The 20,666-nt window shown below is 56.4% G+C and overlaps 1 protein-coding gene across 3 annotated transcripts in view; it reads right to left on the reverse strand.

Annotated features, from left to right (window-relative positions):
* The window catches only part of sf3b3 (splicing factor 3b, subunit 3), a 104,583-nt gene that overhangs the window by 44,969 nt on the left and 38,948 nt on the right, over window positions 1-20,666 (reverse strand). The window contains exon 1 of one of the 3 annotated variants that reach the window (XM_078400616.1): window positions 237-362. The exons of 1 other annotated variant lie outside the window; for it this stretch is intronic. The gene's annotated coding sequence lies outside the window, so the exon portion shown is untranslated. Of the gene's footprint in view, window positions 1-177; window positions 363-20,666 lie in introns of those variants that run through there. One more of the 3 variants, XM_078400618.1, reaches the window with a different exon arrangement.

Genomic DNA, 20,666 nt, shown 5'->3' on the forward strand with positions numbered 1-20,666 from the left:
GGTCCCCCTTATCCCATGTCCGCGCAGCGGCCACAAGCCTGGTCTCCTTGCCCCATGTGCCCCACAGGCCCGGCTCACTCCGCCGCCTGCTGCCTGAGGACAATGCGCGGCACCTAGGCCCGAAAGCCTGGCTCAGTGCCTGACTCCCTCGCTATGCCCGACTAAAGCCCATCTCACCGCAATATTGCGAGATTTCACACCGCTTCTATCCCCTGGCTCGGCCGGGGCCACAATACCTGCCGAGTGACGCGGGATGCCGCCGATGTCCGCTCAGACTCCTCGGGCCATCGCCATCTCTCTCTCTCTCCCGCTGCCTCGCCGCCCGCCACAACCCAGGGTCTTCGCCACCGGCGGACCGCCCACACCCGGCCTGAATTAACCGCGTGACAGAGCTGAACCCAAGCGGGGGCACCCCCTCAGAACACTGCTCCTCGTCCACAAATATCTAGCAGTTATATTTCAAAGCAACTTAAAAATATGAACGCTGCTAATAGACATGTGTTTTTTTACAGGCAGTTCCTCAGACACCTCAGCTACATATCTAAGCCCTTTCATCTGAATGCATGTTTGAAATCTGTTGGCAAAAAAGTTTGTTTTACATCGTTGTAAATTTTATTCAATAGGTTTAAAAATGTAGTTGTTTCTTACTTTGATTTAGAATTTGGTCATGTGTGCAAAAAAAAAAAAGGAAATTATAGGTTGGTTAGCTTGACTACAGAAGTTGGTAAGATTTTAGAGTCCATTATTATTGAGGATGAGGTCTCGGGGTACTTGGTACATGATAAAATTGGCCGAAGTCAGCATGGTTTTGTTCAGTGGAAACCTTGGCTGACAAATCTTAAATTGTTTAGGAAGTAACAAGCAGGATAGACAAAGGACAGTCAATCGATATTGTTTACTTGGATTTTTAGAAGGCCTTTGATAAGGTGAGGCTGTTAAACAAGATAGGACCCCATGGTATGGGAGGCAAGGTACTTGCATGGACAGAAGATTGGCTGACTGGCAGAAGGTAAAGAGTGGGAATAAAGGGGCCCTTTTCAGGTCGTTTGCTGGTAACTACTGGTGTATTGGGTCTGCTATTTTTCACGTTATATGTAATTGATCTGGATAATGGAATAGATGGCTCTTGGGCGTAGTTTGCGGATGATACAACGACAGGTGGAGAGGCAGGTTATGTTGAGGAAGCAGGGAGTCTGCATAAGGACTTGGACAGGTAGGGAGTGTGGCCATGGAATACAGTGGTTCCGGGGGTAGGCAGGAGAATGAGGTTGCGAGGGAAAAATAGATCAGCCATGATTGAAAGGCAGGGTGGATTCGATGTGCCAAATGGCCCAGTTCTGCTCCTATATCTTATGATCTTATGAACCCCCCACAACTCATCACCATAGCAGCCCTGGCTTTATCCTATCTTTTCTTTGTCCTATACCCATTAATACAATTTTCCTTTGATCATGAGCATAAATCTGTACGTTCCACAATTGATTTTGTTAATAATTAACAAACAAGTGGCAAAATTGTTGGAGAATAAAGAATAATTTATAATTTACACTTCAACTTGACAGTATTTTTATGGAATGAATATCAGATATCATGCAGAGTCAACACATGGAATAGTAATTGATTGTTAATTTAATTACTACAGGCAATACTAACATTTGATTAGGGAATTCAAATGTGTTACAAGTCTGAGTTTAGCTTCTACAAGTTCACATACAAGTTAAAGATCCTCACTAAGTTTCTGCAGTACTCTGTTCCTCATGAATTTCTTTGTGACCGGATAAGTTCACAAGTCGGAAATGCGGCCGTGAACTGAATTCCCAGTGGCATAAGGATGCAGGAGCCCTGTGACAGACTGCAAATCCATTCTGTCAGTCTCCCAATCATTTGTTTGTATATATGACTGTATATGTCAGGAATTCATAACTTATTATTGTCTATTTATTTGTCAGTTTTTTAATATATACTGAATTTTTTTGTTGTTTATTATGAGTTTTACAGAGTACCACGTTTACATATTTGTGTGTTGCTGCAAGTAAGAATTTCATTGTTCCATTTTGGGACATCCATCCATCCATCCATCCATCCATCCATCCATCCATCCATCCATCCATCCATCCATCCATCCATCCATCCATCCATCCATCCATCCATCCATCCATCCATCCATCCATCCATCCATCCATCCATCCATCCATCCATCCATCCATCCATCCATCCATCCATCCATCCATCCATCCATCCATCCATCCATCCATCCATCCATCCATCCATCCATCCATCCATCCATCCATCCATCCATCCATCCATCCATCCATCCATCCATCCATCCATCCATCCATCCATCCATCCATCCATCCATCCATCCATCCATCCATCCATCCATCCATCCATCCATCCATCCATCCATCCATCCATCCATCCATCCATCCATCCATCCATCCATCCATCCATCCATCCATCCATCCATCCATCCATCCATCCATCCATCCATCCATCCATCCATCCATCCATCCATCCATCCATCCATCCATCCATCCATCCATCCATCCATCCATCCATCCATCCATCCATCCATCCATCCATCCATCCATCCATCCATCCATCCATCCATCCATCCATCCATCCATCCATCCATCCATCCATCCATCCATCCATCCATCCATCCATCCATCCATCCATCCATCCATCCATCCATCCATCCATCCATCCATCCATCCATCCATCCATCCATCCATCCATCCATCCATCCATCCATCCATCCATCCATCCATCCATCCATCCATCCATCCATCCATCCATCCATCCATCCATCCATCCATCCATCCATCCATCCATCCATCCATCCATCCATCCATCCATCCATCCATCCATCCATCCATCCATCCATCCATCCATCCATCCATCCATCCATCCATCCATCCATCCATCCATCCATCCATCCATCCATCCATCCATCCATCCATCCATCCATCCATCCATCCATCCATCCATCCATCCATCCATCCATCCATCCATCCATCCATCCATCCATCCATCCATCCATCCATCCATCCATCCATCCATCCATCCATCCATCCATCCATCCATCCATCCATCCATCCATCCATCCATCCATCCATCCATCCATCCATCCATCCATCCATCCATCCATCCATCCATCCATCCATCCATCCATCCATTAAAACTCAGATCTTGTAGGTTTGTATCAGGATTTGTGTATATATCAGTGATTCCGGCAAAACGGTAAACCGTGGCGCCACGGTTTTTGCACCGCCTTGATCACCAACCTCTCGGCTGACCGGCCGCGATATTTTCATTTAATTTGTTCGTGTGTTTTTAAAGTTACAGAGGTTTTAAAGTGCTGCCCCCCCCTTATTGAAGTTTCTATAGGGGGCGCTGCGGTGTGGATTTAGTCTTCAGCGTGTGATGTCACAATGGACAAGCAGCTGCTATTGGGTGTCTGCTCTTTACAAATTTACATCTTTTTATTTTTATCCTTTTTTTTTCAAGGTCTTCAGCTTGTGACGTCACAATGCTTGTGTGAGATGGGCTACATTGTTGCGAAAGGCAACTGATTGTTTTTTAAAGTTGTATTTTTTATTGCAAGTCACTTAACATACACAGGTCAGCATGGGGCCCCTATGCTCGTGGGCCACCGTGGCAAGTGTTTCGAAAAAAGAAAGGGGAGGTCCCCCTTCCCCCCTCAACCCCTTCCTCCCCACTCCATCCCACCTCCATCCCCACTCCCTCCCCCCCTCCTCCCCAACTCCCTCCCCATCCCTCCCCACCTCCCTCACCCCTCGGGGACGGGCCCAACGGGGAAAGAGGGGTACTGGGAAAACGGGTGGTCCCCCTCCCTCCCCCCTTCCCCCCTCCCCTCCCCCCCTCCCTTTCCCCTCCCTCCAACTCCCCCCTTCCCCCCTCCCCTCCCACCCCTTCCCCCCTCCCCTCCCCCCCTCCATCCCCCTCCCCTCCTCCCTCCCTTCCCCCTCCCTCCCCGCCTCCCAGTTACAATGGAAACCCTACGGGGACGGGCCCAACGGGGAAAGAGGGGTACTGGGAAAAGGGGAGGTCCCCCTCCCTCCACTCTCCCCTCCCTCCCCTCCCCCTCCCTCCCCTCTCCCCTCCCCCCTCCCTTCCCTCCCCCCCTCCACAACTCCCTCCTCCCTTCCCTCCCCCCCACTCCCCTCCCGGTTACAATGGAAACCCTACGAGGACGGGCCCAACGGGGAAAGAGACGGGGAAAGAGGGGTACTGGGAAAAGGGGAGGTCCCCCTCCCTCCCCCTTCCCCCCTCCCTCCCCCTTCCCCCCTCCCTCCCCCTTCCCCCCTCCCCCTCCCTTCCCCCCTACCCCCCTCCCTCCCCCCTTCCCCCCTCCCCCCTCCCCTCCCCCTCCCCCTCCCCTCCTCCCTCCCCACCTCCCTCACCCCTCGGGGACGGGCCCAACGGGGAAAGAGAGGTACTGGGAAAACGGGTGGTCCCCCTCCTTCCCCCCTTCCCCCCTCCCCTCCCTCCCCCCTTCCCCCCTCCCCTCCCCCCTCCCTTCCCCCTCCCTCCAACTCCCCCCTTCACCCCTCCCCTCCCACACCATCCCCCCTCCCCTCCCACCCCTTCCCCCCTCCCCTCCCCCCTCCATCCCCCTCCCCTCCTCCCTCCCTTCCCGCTCCCTCCCCGCCTCCCAGTTACAATGGAAACCCTACGGGGGCTTGGTGGTTTGGGACCCCGTCCCCCTTCCCCCCTCAACCCCTTCCTCCCCCTTCCTTCATCCCCACTCCCTCCCCAACTCCCTCCCCACTCCCCCCCCCCACTCCCTCCACCCTTCCACCCTCCCTCCCCCCCTTCCGGTTACAATGGAAACCCTACGGGGACGGACCCAAAGGGGAAAGAGGGGTACTGGGAAAAGGGGTGGTCCCCCTCCCTCCACCTTCCCCCCTCCACCTTCCCCCCTCCCCTCCCCCCCTCCCTGCCTCCTCCCTCCCTTCCCTCCCCCCCACTCCCCTCCCGGTTACAATGGAAACCCTACGAGGACGGGCCCAACGGGGAAAGAGGGGTACTGGGAAAAGGAGAGGTCCCCCTCCCTCCCCCCTTCCCCCTCCCTCCCCCCTCCCTCCCCTTCCCTCCACCTCCCCCCTTCCCCCCACCCCCCTTCCCCTCCCACCCCCTCCCCTCCCCCCCCTCCATCCCCCTCCCCTCCTCCATCCCTCCCCCCTCCCTCCCCACCTCCCGGTTACAATGGGAACCCTACGAGGACGGGCCCAACGGGGAAAGAGGGGTACTGGGAAAAGGGGAGGTCCCCCTCCCTCCTCCCTTCCCCCCTCCCTCCCCTCTCCCTCCACCTCCCCCTCTTCCCCCCTCCCCTTCCCCCCTCCCCTCCCCCCTTCCCTCCCCTCCTCCCTCCACACCTCCCTCCTCCCTCCCTCCCCCTCCCTCCCCGCCTCCCGGTTACAATGGAAACCCTACGAGGACGGGCCCAACGGGGAAAGAGGGGTACTGGGAAAACGGGTGGTCCCCCTCCCTCCCCCCTTCCCCCCTCCCTCCCCTCCCCATAACCCCTCCCTCCACTCTCCCTCCCCCCTCCCCCCCTATCTATCTATCTATCTATCTATCTATCTATCTATCTATCTATCTATCTATCTATCTATCTATCTATCTATCTATCTATCTATCTATCTATCTATCTATCTATCTATCTATATCTATATCTATATCTATATCTATATCTATCTATCTATCTATCTATCTATCTATCTATCTATCTATCTATCTATCTATCTATCTATCTATCTATCTATCTATCTATCTATCTATCTATCTATCTATCTATCTATCTATCTATCTATCTATCTATCTATCTATCTATCTTCTATATATATATTATTATCTATATATCTATATATCTATATCTATATCTATATACTACTAAAACTCTGCGGTCCAACATTCCGTATGTATGTATGTATATGTGTATGTACGGAAGATTCCGAAGAATTTCTGTCCATAACTTACAAACCCTACTCCTCCCTGAAGGTACACCAAAGCGCTACGATTTTTGTACCGCCATATTCACCATTAACGTGGGCAACTATTGTAAGTACTTTCGTTCAAATTGAAGTTACCTTTTTAAAGCTAGAGAGATATTAAAGTTTAAATTTTCATTTCTAACCCTTTTCTTGAAGGGGCTTCAGCGCGTGATGTCACAATGGCACCCGTGCACCAATCAGAGATCAGCTCGGTTTTAAATTTACATCTTCAGCTTGTGACGTCACAATGCTTGTGTGAGATTGTTGCAACATTGTTGCGAAAGGCAACTGCCAGTTTTTTAAAGTTGTGCAAGTCACTTAACATACACAGATCAGCATGGGGCCCCTATTCCCTCCCTCCCCCCCCCTTCTCCCCTCAACCCCTTCCTCCCCACTCCTTCCCACCTCCATCCCCACTCCCTCCCCCCCTCCCTCCCCCCTCAATCCCAACCTCCATCACCACTCAGCCCCTAACTCCCCCCCTCCCTCCTTCCCTCCATCCCACCCTCCCCCACTCCCTCCCCCCTCCCTCCACCATTCCATCCCTCTCCCCCTCCCCCCTCCTTCCACCCTCCCTCCCCCCCTCCCGGTTACAATGGAAACTATACGGGGACGGGCCCAACGGGGAAAGAGGGGTACTGGGAAAAGGGGAGGTCCCACTTCCCCCCTCAACCCCTTCCTCCCCCCTCCTTCCCACCTCAATCCCCACTCCCTCCCCCCTCCCTCCCCCCTCAATCCCAACCTCCATCACCACTCAGCCCCTAACTCCCCCGCTCCCTCCTTCCCTCCATCCCACCCTCCCCCACTCCCTCCCCCCTCCCTCCACCATTCCATCCCTCTCCCCCTCCCCCCTCCTTCCACCCTCCCTCCCCCCTCCCGGTTACAATGGAAACCCTACGGGGACGGGCCCAACGGGGAAAGAGGGGTACTGGGAAAAGGGGAGGTCCCCCTTCCCCCCTCAACCCCTTCATCCCCCCTCCTTCCCACCTCCATCCCCACTCCCTCCCCCCCTCCTCCCCAACTCCCTCCCCCCTAACTCCCCCCTCCCTCCTTCCCTCCATCCCTCCCTCCCCCAATCCCTCCCCCTCCCTCCACCCTTCCATCCCTCTCCCCCTCCCCCCTCCTTCCACCCTCTCTCCCCCCTCCCGGTTACAATTGAAACCCTACGAGGACGGGCCCAACGGGGAAAGAGGGGTACTGGGAAAAGGGGAGGTCCCCCTCACTACCCCCTTCCCCCTCCCCTCCCCCCTTCCCCTCCCTCCCCCTCCCCCCTCCCTCCCCTCCCCCTCCCTCCCCTCCCCTCCTCCCTCCACCCCTCCCTCCTCCCTCCCTCCCCCTTCCCTCCCTCCCCTCCTCACGGTTACAATGGAAACCCTACGAGGACGGGCCCAACGGGGAAAGAGGGGTACTGGGAAAAGGGGAGATCCCCCTCCCTCCCCCTTCCCCCCTCTCCCCCTTACCTCCCCCCCTCCCTCCCCTCTCCCTCCCTCCTCCCCCCTTCCCCCCTCCCCCCCTCCCCTCCCCCTCCCCTCCTCCCTCCACACCTCCCTCCTCCCTCCCTCCCTCCCCCTTCCCTCCCTCCCCTCCTCCCGGTTACAATGGAAACCCTACGAGGACGGGCCCAATGGTGAAAGAGGGGTACTGGGAAAATGGGAGGTTCCCCTCCCTCCCCCCTCCCTCCCTTCTCCCTCCCCCCCTCCCTCCCCCTCCCCTTCCCCCCTCCCTCCCCTTCCCCCCTCCCCCCTCCCTACCCCTCCCCCCTACCCCCTTCCCTCCCCTCTCCCTCCTCCCTTCCCCCCTCCCCTCCCCCTCCCCTCCCCCTCCCCTCCCCCCTCCACACCTCCCTACTCCCTCCCTCGAAAAGCAACTGACAGAAGCACTAAGTAGCCGCGAATGTTTCAAAACCAGCACTTAACCGCGAATGTTTTTTTAAAAAGCACTTAACCGCGAATGTTTCAAAACAAGCAATTAAAAAGCACTTTTTTTAAAAAAGTATTTTTTTTTATTCCAAGAGAATGGGGGGGGGGTCTGAGAATGGGGACTGGGTAGGGGGACAACAGGGGTCGTTGCGGTGGGGGCTTGGTGGTGGGGGAAAGAGGGGTACTGGGAAAAGGGGAGGTCCCACTTCCCCCTCAACCTCTTCCTCCCCCCTCCTTCCCACCTCCATCCCGACTCTCTCCCCCCTCAATCCCAACCTCCATCACCACTCAGCCCCTAACTCACCCCTCCCTCCTTCCCTCCATCCGACCCTCCCCCACTCCCTCCCCCCCTCCCTCCACCCTTCCACCCCTCTCCCCCTCCTTCCACCCTCCCTCCCCCCCTCCCGGTTACAATGGAAACCCTACGGGGACGGGCCCAACGGTGAAAGAGGGGTACTGGGAAAAGGGGAGTTCCCCCTCCCTCCCCTCCTCCCTCCCCTCCCCCCTACCCCTCTTCCCCCCTCCCCCTCCCCTCCCTCACCCTCCCCTCCTCCCTCCACACCTCCCTCCTCCCTCCCTCCCCCCTCCCGGTTACAATGGAAACCCTACGAGGACGGGCCCAACGGGGAAAGAGGAGTACTGGGAAAAGGGGAGGTCCCCCTCCCTCCCCCCTTCCCGCTCCCCTCCCCCCTCCCCTCTCCCTCCCCCTCCCCCCTACCCCCCTCCCTCCCCTCCCCCCTCCCTCCCCTCCCCTCCTCCCTCCACACCTCCCTCCTCCCTCCCTCCCCCTTCCCGCCCTCCCGTCCTCCCGGTTACAATGGAAACCCTACGAGGACGGGCCCAACGGGGAAAGAGGGGTACTGGGAAAAGGGGAGGTCCCCCTCCCTCCCTCCCCCCTACCCACCTCCCTCCCCTCTCCCTCCCCCCTTCCCTCCTCCCTTCCCCCCTCCCCCCTCCCATCCCCCCCTCTCCCCCCTCCCTCCCCCCTACCCCCCTCCCTCCCCTCTCCCTCCCCCCTTCCCCCCTCCCCCCTCCCCTCCCTCCCCTCCTCCCTCCCCCTTCCCTCCCCCAACCCTCCCCCTTTCCTCCCCTCCCGGTTACAATGGAAACCCTACGAGGACGGGCCCAACGGGCCCACTCGGTCTAGTCTATCTATCTATCTATCTATCTATCTATCTATATAATACTAAAACTCTGCGGTCCAACATTCCGTATGTATGTATGTATATGTGTATGTACGGAAGATTACTTACAAACCCTACTCCTCCTAGACGGTACACCAAAGCGCTACGATTTTTGTACCGCCGTATTCACCATTAACCTGGGCAACTATTGTAAGTACTTTCGTTCAAATTGAAGCTACCTTTTTAAAGCTAGAGAGATATTAAAGTTTAAATTTTTCATTTCTAACCCTTTTCTTCAAGGGGCTACATTTGTTTCCAAAAGTTTCCAGAAAAGGATTTAGTTTTCAGCAAGGATTTAGTTTTCAGCTTGTGACGGCTACATTGTTTCGAAAAGCTTCCAAGAAGTCTTTTTTGTTATTGCAAGTCAAGTCAAGTCAAGTCAAGTCACTTTTATTTGTATAGCACATTTAAAAACAACCCACGTTGACCAAAGTACTGCACATCTGATTAGGAAAAAAAAAAAAAACATCTGATTAGGAAAAAAAAAAAAACGGGCACACTTGGAGAGTAAGAGTGGGGCTGGGGGAGGAGAGAATGGGGGGTGTGGGGACGGGCCCAACGGGCCCTCCCCAACGGGCACACTTGGAGAGTAAGAGTGGGGCTGGGGGAGGAGAGAATGGGGGGTGTGGGGACGGGCCCAACGGGCCCTCTTTTCTAGTATAATACTAAAACTCTGCGGTCCAACATTCCGTATGTATATACGGAAGATTCCGTATGTATATACGGAAGATTCCGAAGATTTCTGTCCATAACTTACAAACCCTGCTCCTCCCAGACGGTACACCAAAGCGCTACGATTTTTGTACCGCCGTATTCACCATTGACGTGGGCAACTGTTGTAAGTACTTTCGTTCAAATTGAAGCTACCTTTTTAAAGCTAGAGAGATATTAAAGTTTAAATTTTCATTTCTAACACTTTTCTTGAAGGGTCCAAACCCTACTCCTCCCAGACGGTACACCAAAGCGCTACGATTTTTGTACCGCCGTATTCACCATTAACATGGGCAACTATTGTAAGTACTTTCGTTCAAATTGAAGCTACCTTTTTAAAGCTAGAGAGATATTAAAGTATAAATTTTCATTTCTAACCCTTTTCTTGAAGGGGCTTCAGTGCGTGATGTCACAATGGCACCCGTGCACCAATGAGAGATCAGCTCGGTTTTAAATTTACATCTTCAGCTTGTGACGTCACAATGCTTGTGTGAGATTGTTGCAACATTGTTGCGAAAAGCAACTGCCAGTTTTTTAAAGTTGTGCAAGTCACTTAACATACACAGATCAGCATGGGGCCCCTATTCCCTCCCTCCCCCCCTTCCCCCCTCAACCCCTTCCTCCCCACTCCTTCCCACCTCCATCCCCACTCCCTCCCCCCCTCCTCCCCAACTCCCTCCCCACCTCCCTCACCCCTCCTCCCCTAACTCCCCCCCCCTCCCTCCTTCCCTCCATCCTCCCCCCCTCCCTCCACCCTTCCATCCCTCTCCCCCTCCCCCCTCCTTCCACCCTCCCTCCCCCCCTTCTGGTTACAAAGGAAACCCTACGGGGACGGGCCCAACGGGGAAAGAGGGGTACTGGGAAAAGGGGAGGTCCCCCTCCCTCCCCTTCCCCCCTCCCCTCCCCCCTCCCCCTCCCCCCTAACCCTCTCCCTCCCCCTCCCCTCCCCCCCTCCCCTCCTCCCTCCACACCTCCTCCTCCCTCCCTCCCCTCCTCCCGGTTACAATGGAAACCCTACGAGGACGGGCCCAACGGGGAAAGAGGGGTACTGGGAAAAGGGGAGGTCCCCCTCCCTCCCCCCTTCCCTCCCCCCTTCCCCCATCCCATCCCCCCTCCCTCCCCTCTCCCTCCCCCCCGTTCCCCCTCCCCTTCCCCCCTCCCTCCACACCTCTCTCCTCCCTCCCTCCCCTTCCCTCCCTCCCATCCTCCCAATGCTTGTTTGAGATGGGTGCTACATTGTTTCGAAAAGCACCACTAACAGATCGCAGTGAGAAGCACTATGTGACCGTGAATGTTTCAAAACAAGCACTTAAAAAGCACTTATCTTTTTTTAAAGTATTTTTTTTTATTGCAAGTCACTTAACATACACAGATCAGCATTGGGCCCCTATGCTCGTGGGCCACCGGGGCAAGTGTTTCGAAAAAAGCACTGAGAGTGTGTCTGGGGGAGAGAGAGAATGGGGGGGGGGGTCTGAGAATGGGGACTGGGGAGGGGGACAACAGGGGTCGTTTCGGAGGGGGCTTGGTGGTGGGGGAAAGAGGGGTACTGGGAAAAGGGGAGGTCCCACTTCCCCCCTCAACCCCTTCCTCCCCCCTCCTTCCCACCTCCATCCCCACTCCCTCCCCCCTCCCTCCCCCCTCAATCCCAACCTCCTTCACCACTCAGCCCCTAACTCCCCCCCTCCCTCCTTCCCTCCATCCCACCCTCCCCCACTCCCTCCCCCTCCCTCCACCATTCCATCCCTCTCCCCCTCCCCCCTCCTTCCACCCTCCCTCCCCTCCTCCCGGTTACAATGGAAACCCTACGAGGACGGGCCCAATGGGGAAAGAGGGGTACTGGGAAAATGGGAGGTTCCCCTCCCTCCCCCCTCACTCCCCCCTCCCTCCCTTCTCCCTCCCCCCCTCCCTCCCCCTCCCCTTCCCCCCTCCCTCCCCTTCCCCCCTCCCCCCTCCCTCCCCCTCCCCCCTACCCCCTTCCCTCCCCTCTCCCTCCCCCCCTTCCCCCTCCCCTCCCCCCTCCCTCCCCCTCCCCTCCCCCCTCCACACCTCCCTACTCCCTCCCTCGAAAAGCAACTGACAGAAGCACTAAGTAGCCGCGAATGTTTCAAAACCAGCACTTAACCGCGAATGTTTTTTAAAAAAGCACTTAACCGCGAATGTTTCAAAACAAGCAATTAAAAAGCACTTTTTTTTTTAAAGTATTTTTTTTTATTCCAAGAGATGGGGGGGGTCTGAGAATGGGGACTGGGAAAAGGGGAGGTCCCACTTCCCCCTCAACCTCTTCCTTCCCCCTCCTTCCCACCTCCATCCCCACTCTCTCCCCCCTCAATCCCAACCTCCATCACCACTCAGCCCCTAACTCACCCCTCCCTCCTTCCCTCCATCCGACCCTCCCCCACTCCCTCCCCCCCTCCCTCCACCCTTCCACCCCTCTCCCCCTCCTTCCACCCTCCCTCCAATGGAAACCCTACGAGGACGGGCCCAACGGGCCCACTCGGTCTAGTATAATACTAAAACTCTGCGGTCCAACATTCCGTATGTATGTATGTATATGTGTATGTACGGAAGATTACTTACAAACCCTACTCCTCCTAGACGGTACACCAAAGCGCTACGATTTTTGTACCGCCGTATTCACCATTAACCTGGGCAACTATTGTAAGTACTTTCGTTCAAATTGAAGCTACCTTTTTAAAGCTAGAGAGATATTAAAGTTTAAATTTTTCATTTCTAACCCTTTTCTTCAAGGGGCTACATTTGTTTCCAAAAGTTTCCAGAAAAGGATTTAGTTTTCAGCAAGGATTTAGTTTTCAGCTTGTGACGGCTACATTGTTTCGAAAAGCTTCCAAGAAGTCTTTTTTGTTATTGCAAGTCAAGTCAAGTCAAGTCAGTTTTATTTGTATAGCACATTTAAAAACAACCCACGTTGACCAAAGTACTGCACATCTGATTAGGAAAAAACAAACAAACATCTGATTAGGGAAAAAAAAAAAAGAATGAAGGCTATAGTGGTCACTTGACATACACAGATCAGGAGGACGGGCCCAACGGGCACACTTGGAGAGTAAGAGTGGGGCTGGGGGAGGAGAGAATGGGGGGTGTGGGGACGGGCCCAACGGGCCCTCTTTTCCGGGCCCAACGGGCACACTTGGAGAGTAAGAGTGGGGCTGGGGGAGTGAGAATGGGGGGTGTGGGGACGGGCTCTAACACTTTTCTTGAAGGGTCCAAACCCTACTCCTCCCAGACGGTACACCAAAGCGCTACGATTTTTGTACCGCCGTATTCACCATTAACATGGGCAACTATTGTAAGTACTTTCGTTCAAATTGAAGCTACCTTTTTAAAGCTAGAGAGATATTAAAGTATAAATTTTCATTTCTAACCCTTTTCTTGAAGGGGCTTCAGTGCGTGATGTCACAATGGCACCCGTGCACCAATGAGAGATCAGCTCGGTTTTAAATTTACATCTTCAGCTTGTGACGTCACAATGCTTGTGTGAGATTGTTGCAACATTGTTGCGAAAAGCAACTGCCAGTTTTTTAAAGTTGTGCAAGTCACTTAACATACACAGATCAGCATGGGGCCCCTATTCCCTCCCTCCCCCCCTTCCCCCCTCACCCCTTCCTCCCCACTCCTTCCCACCTCCATCCCCACTCCCTCCCCCCCTCCTCCCCAACTCCCTCCCCACCTCCCTCACCCCTCCTCCCCTAACTCCCCCCCCCTCCCTCCTTCCCTCCATCCTCCCCCCCTCCCTCCACCCTTCCATCCCTCTCCCCCTACCCCCTCCTTCCACCCTCCCTCCCCCCCTTCTGGTTACAAAGGAAACCCTACGGGGACGGGCCCAACGGGGAAAGAGGGGTACTGGGAAAAGGGGAGGTCCCCCTCCCTCCCCTCCCCTCCCCCCTCCCCCTCCCCCCTAACCCTCTCCCTCCCCCTTCCCCCCTCCCCTCCTCCCTCCACACCTCCCTCCTCCCTCCCTCCCCTCCTCCCGGTTACAATGGAAACCCTACGAGGACGGGCCCAACGGGGAAAGAGGGGTACTGGGAAAAGGGGAGGTCCCCCTCCCTCCCCCTTACACGCTCCCTCCCACCCCTCCCCCTCTCCCTCCCCCCTCCCCCCTCCCTCCCCCTCCCCTCCTCCCTCCACACCTCCCTCCTCCCTCCCCCCTACCCCCCTCCCTCCCCTCTCCCTCCTCCCCCTTCCCCCTCCCTCCCCCTCCCCTCCTCCCTCCCCCTCCCCTCCTCCCTACACACCTCCCTCCTCCCTCCCTCCCCCTTCCCTACCTCCCCTCCTCCCGGTTACAATGGAAACCCTACGACGACGGGCCCAACGGGGAAAGAGGGGTACTGGGAAAACGGGTGGTCCCCCTCCCTCCCCCCTTCCCCCCTCCCTACCCCCTCCCTCCCCTCTCCCTCCCCCTTGCCCCTTCCCCCCTCCCCCTCCCCTCCCCCCTCCACACCTCCCTCCTCCCTTCCCTCCCCCCCACTCCCCTCCCGGTTACAATGGAAACCTTACGAGGACGGGCACAACGGGGAAAGAGGGGTACTGGGAAAAGGGGAGGTCCCCCTCCCTCCCCCTTCCACCCTCACCCCTTCCCCCCACCCCTCCCCCTCTCCCTCCCCCTCCCCCCCTTCCCCCCTCCCCCTCCCTCCCCCTCCCCTCCTCCCTCCACACCTCCCTCTTCCCTCCCTCCCCCCTCCCTCCCTGCCTCACGGTTACAATGGAAACCCTACGAGGACGGGCCCAACGGGGAAAGGGGTGTGCTGGGGAAAGGGGGGGGGAGAGTAAGAGTGTATCTGGGGGAGAGAGAATGGGGGGGTCTGAGAATGGGGACTGGGGAGGGGGACAACAGGGGGCTTGGTGGTTTGGGAAAGAAGAGTACTGGGAAAAGGGGAGGTACCCCTCCCTCCCCACTCTCCTCCCTCCCTCATCCCTCCCTCCCTCCCGTCCCAGCAGCGCTGACCGCCGGGAGGTGTAGTCGCCGTCGCCTCTCCCGCTGTTTGATTTCATTTATAACAAAGACATTTATTTAAAATGAGGAATGTGATTTTCATTAAGTTTGATTTTATTTATTTTAAAAAAGCTGATGCTCTATAGATAAGTTTATTTCCTTTTCAACAAAGAACGCTGTTTATTTTAAAGTAAAATAGACCCTCCCCCCACCCCCCTCCCTCCCCTCTCCCTCCCCATCCCCCTCCCCTCCTTCCCCCTCCCCTCCCCCCTCCACTCCACCCTCCCCTCCCCCCCTCCCTCCCACTTCCCTCCCTCCCATCCTCCCGGTTACAATGGAAACCCTACGAGGACGGGCCCAACGGGCCCACTCGGTCTAGTATATAATACTAAAACTCTGCGGTCCAACATTCCGTATGTATATACGGAAGATTCCGTATGTATATACGGAAGATTCCGAAGATTTCTGTCCATAACTTACAAACCCTGCTCCTCCCAGACGGTACACCAAAGCGCTACGATTTTTGTACCGCCGTATTCACCATTGACATGGGCAACTCTTGTAAGTACTTTCGTTCAAATTGAAGCTACCTTTTTAAAGCTAGAGAGATATTAAAGTTTAAATTTTCATTTCTAACACTTTTCTTGAAGGGTCCAAACCCTACTCCTCCCAGACGGTACACCAAAGCGCTACGATTTTTGTACCGCCGTATTCACCATTAACATGGGCAACTATTGTAAGTACTTTCGTTCAAATTGAAGCTACCTTTTTAAAGCTAGAGAGATATTAAAGTATAAATTTTCATTTCTAACCCTTTTCTTGAAGGGGCTTCAGTGCGTGATGTCACAATGGCACCCGTGCACCAATGAGAGATCAGCTCGGTTTTAAATTTACATCTTCAGCTTGTGACGTCACAATGCTTGTGTGAGATTGTTGCAACATTGTTGCGAAAAGCAACTGCCAGTTTTTTAAAGTTGTGCAAGTCACTTAACATACACAGATCAGCATGGGGCCCCTATTCCCTCCCTCCCCCCCTTCCCCCCTCACCCCTTCCTCCCCACTCCTTCCCACCTCCATCCCCACTCCCTCCCCCCCTCCTCCCCAACTCCCTCCCCACCTCCCTCACCCCTCCTCCCCTAACTCCCCCCCCTCCCTCCTTCCCTCCATCCTCCCCCCCTCCCTCCACCCTTCCATCCCTCTCCCCCTCCCCCCTCCTTCCACCCTCCCTCCCCCCCTTCTGGTTACAAAGGAAACCCTACGGGGACGGGCCCAACGGGGAAAGAGGGGTACTGGGAAAAGGGGAGGTCCCCCTCCCTCCCCTTCCCCCCTCCCCTCCCCCCTCCCCCTCCCCCCTAACCCTCTCCCTCCCCCTCCCCTCCCCCCCTCCCCTCCTCCCTCCACACCTCCTCCTCCCTCCCTCCCCTCCTCCCGGTTACAATGGAAACCCTACGAGGACGGGCCCAACGGGGAAAGAGGGGTACTGGGAAAAGGGGAGGTCCCCCTCCCTCCCCCCTTCCCCCATCCCATCCCCCCTCCCTCCCCTCTCCCTCCCCCCCGTTCCCCCTCCCCTTCCCCCCTCCCTCCACACCTCTCTCCTCCCTCCCTCCCCTTCCCTCCCTCCCATCCTCCCAATGCTTGTTTGAGATGGGTGCTACATTGTTTCGAAAAGCACCACTAACAGATCGCAGTGAGAAGCACTATGTGACCGTGAATGTTTCAAAACAAGCACTTAAAAAGCACTTATCTTTTTTTAAAGTATTTTTTTTTATTGCAAGTCACTTATCATACACAGATCAGCATTGGGCCCCTATGCTCGTGGGCCACCGGGGCAAGTGTTTCGAAAAAAGCACTGAGAGTGTGTCTGGGGGAGAGAGAGAATGGGGGGGGGGTCTGAGAATGGGGACTGGGGAGGGGGACAACAGGGGTCGTTGCGGAGGGGGCTTGGTGGTGGGGGAAAGAGGGGTACTGGGAAAAGGGGAGGTCCCACTTCCCCCCTCAACCCCTTCCTCCCCCCTCCTTCTCACCTCCATCCCCACTCCCTCCCCCCTCCCTCCCCCCTCAATCCCAACCTCCTTCACCACTCAGCCCCTAACTCCCCCCCTCCCTCCTTCCCTCCATCCCACCCTCCCCCACTCCCTCCCCCCTCCCTCCACCATTCCATCCCTCTCCCCCTCCCCCCTCCTTCCACCCTCCCTCCCCTCCTCCCGGTTACAATGGAAACCCTACGAGGTCGGGCCCAATGGGGAAAGAGGGGTACTGGGAAAATGGGAGGTTCCCCTCCCTCCCCCCTCACTCCCCCCTCCCTCCCTTCACCCTCCCCCCCTCCCTCCCCCTCCCCTTCCCCCCTCCCTCCCCTTCCCCCCTCCCCCCTCCCTCCCCCTCCCCCCTACCCCCTTCCCTCCCCTCTCCCTCCCCCCCTTCCCCCCTCCCCTCCCCCCTCCCTCCCCCTCCCCTCCCCCCTCCACACCTCCCTACTCCCTCCCTCGAAAAGCAACTGACAGAAGCACTAAGTAGCCGCGAATGTTTCAAAACCAGCACTTAACCGCGAATGTTTTTTAAAAAAGCACTTAACCGCGAATGTTTCAAAACAAGCAATTAAAAAGCACTTTTTTTTAAAAAGTTTTTTTTTTATTCCAAGAGAATGGGGGGGGGTCTGAGAATGGGGACTGGGGAGGGGGACAACAGGGGTCGTTGCGGTGGGGGCTTGGTGGTGGGAGAAAGAGGGGTACTGGGAAAAGGGGAGGTCCCACTTCCCCCTCAACCTCTTCCTCCCCCCTCCTTCCCACCTCCATCCCCACTCTCTCCCCCCTCAATCCCAACCTCCATCACCACTCAGCCCCTAACTCACCCCTCCCTCCTTCCCTCCATCCGACCCTCCCCCACTCCCTCCCCCCCTCCCTCCACCCTTCCACCCCTCTCCCCCTCCTTCCACCCTCCCTCCCCCCCTCCCGGTTACAATGGAAACCCTACGGGGACGGGCCCAACGGGGAAAGAGGGGTACTGGGAAAAGGGGAGTTCCCCTCCCTCCCCTCCTCCCTCCCCTCCCCCCTACCCCTCTTCCCCCCTCCCCCTCCCCTCCCCCCTTCCCTCCCCCTCCCCTCCTCCCTCCACACCTCCCTCCACACCTCCCTCCTCCCTCCCTCCCCCCCTCCCGGTTACAATGGAAACCCTACGAGGACGGGCCCAACGGGGAAAGAGGAGTACTGGGAAAAGGGGAGGTCCCCCTCCCTCCCCCCTTCCCCCTCCCCTCCCCCATCCCCTCTCCCTCCCCCTCCCTCCCCCTACCCCCCTCCCTCCCCTCCCCCCTCCCTCCCCTCCCCTCCTCCCTCCCCTCTCCCTCCCCCCTCCCCCCCTCCCCTCCCCCCCTCCCTCCCCTCCTCCCTCCCCCTTCCCTCCCCCAACCCTCCCCCTTTCCTCCCCTCCCGGTTACAATGGAAACCCTACGAGGACGGGCCCAACGGGCCCACTCGGTCTAGTATACTATTAAAACTCACTTCTTGTTTATAAATATGTTTGTATCCTGGGTTTGTGTATGTATCACTGATTGCGGCAAAACTGTAAACCGTCGCGTCACGGTTTTTGCACCGCCTTGATCACCAACCTCCCGTCTGACCGGCCGCGATATTTTCATTTAATTTGGTCATATATTTTTTAAGTTACAGAGGTTTTAAAGCGCTGCCCCCCCTGATTTATCGAAGTTTTGACAGAAGGGGGGCGCTGCGGTGCGGATTAATCTTCATTGTGATGTCACGATGCCCCTGTGCCAAGCAGCTGCTATTGGGTGTCTGCTCTTTACAAATTTACATTTTTTAATTTTTAACCTTTTTTTTCAAAGGTCTTCAGCTTGTGACGTCACAATGCTTGTGCTACATTGTTGCGAAAAGCAAATGGTTGTTTTTTAAAGTTGTGTTTTTAATTGCAAGTCACTTAACATACACAGATCAGCATGGGGCCCCTATGCTCGTGGGCCACCGGGGCAAGTGTTACGAAAAAAGAAAGAGGAGGTCCCCCTTCCCCCCTCAACCCCTTCCTCCCCACTCCTTCCCACCTCCATCCCCACTCCCTCCCCCCCTCCTCCCCATCCCTCCCCACCTCCCTCACCCCTCGGGGACGGGCCCAACGGGGAAAGAGGGGTACTGGGAAAAGGAGAGGTCCCCCTCCCTCCCCCTTCCCCCTCCGTCCCCCCTCCCTCCACCTCCCCCCCTTCCCCCCTCCCCCCCTTCCCCCCTCCCCCCCTCCATCCCCCTCCCCTCCTCCATCCCTCCCCCCTCCCTCCCCACCTCCCGGTTACAATGGAAACCCTACGAGGACGGGCCCAACGGGGAAAGAGGGGTACTGGGAAAAGGGGAGGTCCCCCTCCCTCCTCCCTTCCCCCTCCCTCCCCTCTCCCTCCACCTCCCCCTCTTCCCCCTCCCCTTCCCTTCCCCCCCCCCCTCCCCCCTTCCCTCCCCTCATCCCTCCACACCTCCCTCCTCCCTCCCTCCCCGCCTCCCGGTTACAATGGAAACCCTACGAGGACGGGCCCAACGGGGAAAGAGGGGTACTGGGAAAACGGGTGGTCCCCCTCCCACCCCTCCTTCCCCCCTCCCTCCCCCTCCCTCCACTCTCCCTCCCCCTCCCCCCCTCCCCCACTCCCTCCCCCTCCCCTCCCTCCTCCCTTCCCTCCCCCCCACTCCCCTCCCGGTTACAATGGAAACCCTACGAGGACGGGCCCAATGGGGAAAGAGGGGTACTGGGAAAAGGGGAGGTCCCCCGTTCTCCCCTCCCCTCCCCCTCCCTCCCCCCCTCCCTCCCCTCTCCCTCCCCCCCTTCCCCTCTCCAACCCTCCCCTCCCCCTCCACACCTCCCTCCTCCCTCCCTCCCCCTTCCCTCCCTCCCCTCCTCCCGGTAACAATGGAAACCCTACGAGGACGGGCCCAACGGGGAAAGCGGGGTACTGGGAAAAGGGGAGGTCCCCCTCCCTCCCCCTTTCCCCCCTCCCTACCCTCTCCATCCTCTCTCCCTCCCCCCTCCCCTCCTCCCTCCCCCTCCCCTCCTCCCTCCCCCTCCCTCTCCCTCCCCCTCCCCCCCTCTCTCCCCCTCCCTTCCTCCCTCCCTCCCCCTTCCCTCCACACCACTCCCCTCCCGGTTACAATGGAAACCCTACGAGGACGGGCCCAACGGGCACACTTGTGCTAGTCTATCTATCTATATACTATTAAAACTCAGATGTTGTATCTATATATATATATTCCACTGATGTCGGCTGAATACGGCAATTCCGGCAAAACGGTGAACCGTAGCGCCACGATTTTTGTACCGCCTTAATCAGCATGCGGTTCGCTGCTGGAAAATGATATTTTTATTTAATTCGGACGCATATTTTTTAAGTTACAGAGGTTTAAAAGTGCTGCCCCCCCTGATTTATCGAAGTTTTGACAGAAGGGGGGCGCTGCGGTGCGGATTGTGATGTCACAATGCCCCTGTGAGATGAACTCGAGCTGACCCCCCTTCCCCCCAGCGGTATTCAGCGTGTGACGTCACAATGCCCCTGTGCTACATTGTTGCGAAGAGCTGTCAAGTCAAGTCGATTTTATTTGTATAGCACATTTAAAAACAACCCACGTTGACCAAAGTGCTGTACATCTGATTAGGTACTAAGGAAAAAAATGAAACATACAGTGGCATGCAAACAGTTCACAGCGCCTCCTCAATGAGCCTCAAACGCTAGGGAGTAGAAATAGGTTTTGAGCCTGGACTTAAAGGAGTCGATGGAGGGGGCAGTTCTGATGGGGAGAGGGATGCTCTTTCCACCCTCCCCCTCTCTCCCTCCCCCCTCCCCCCTCCCCCCTTTCCCCCCTCCCCCCCTTTCCGCCCTCCCCTTCCCCTCCTCCCTCCTCCC

This window comes from Rhinoraja longicauda, chromosome 6 (genome assembly GCF_053455715.1).
Source record: "Rhinoraja longicauda isolate Sanriku21f chromosome 6, sRhiLon1.1, whole genome shotgun sequence".
NCBI lineage: Eukaryota > Metazoa > Chordata > Chondrichthyes > Rajiformes > Arhynchobatidae > Rhinoraja > Rhinoraja longicauda.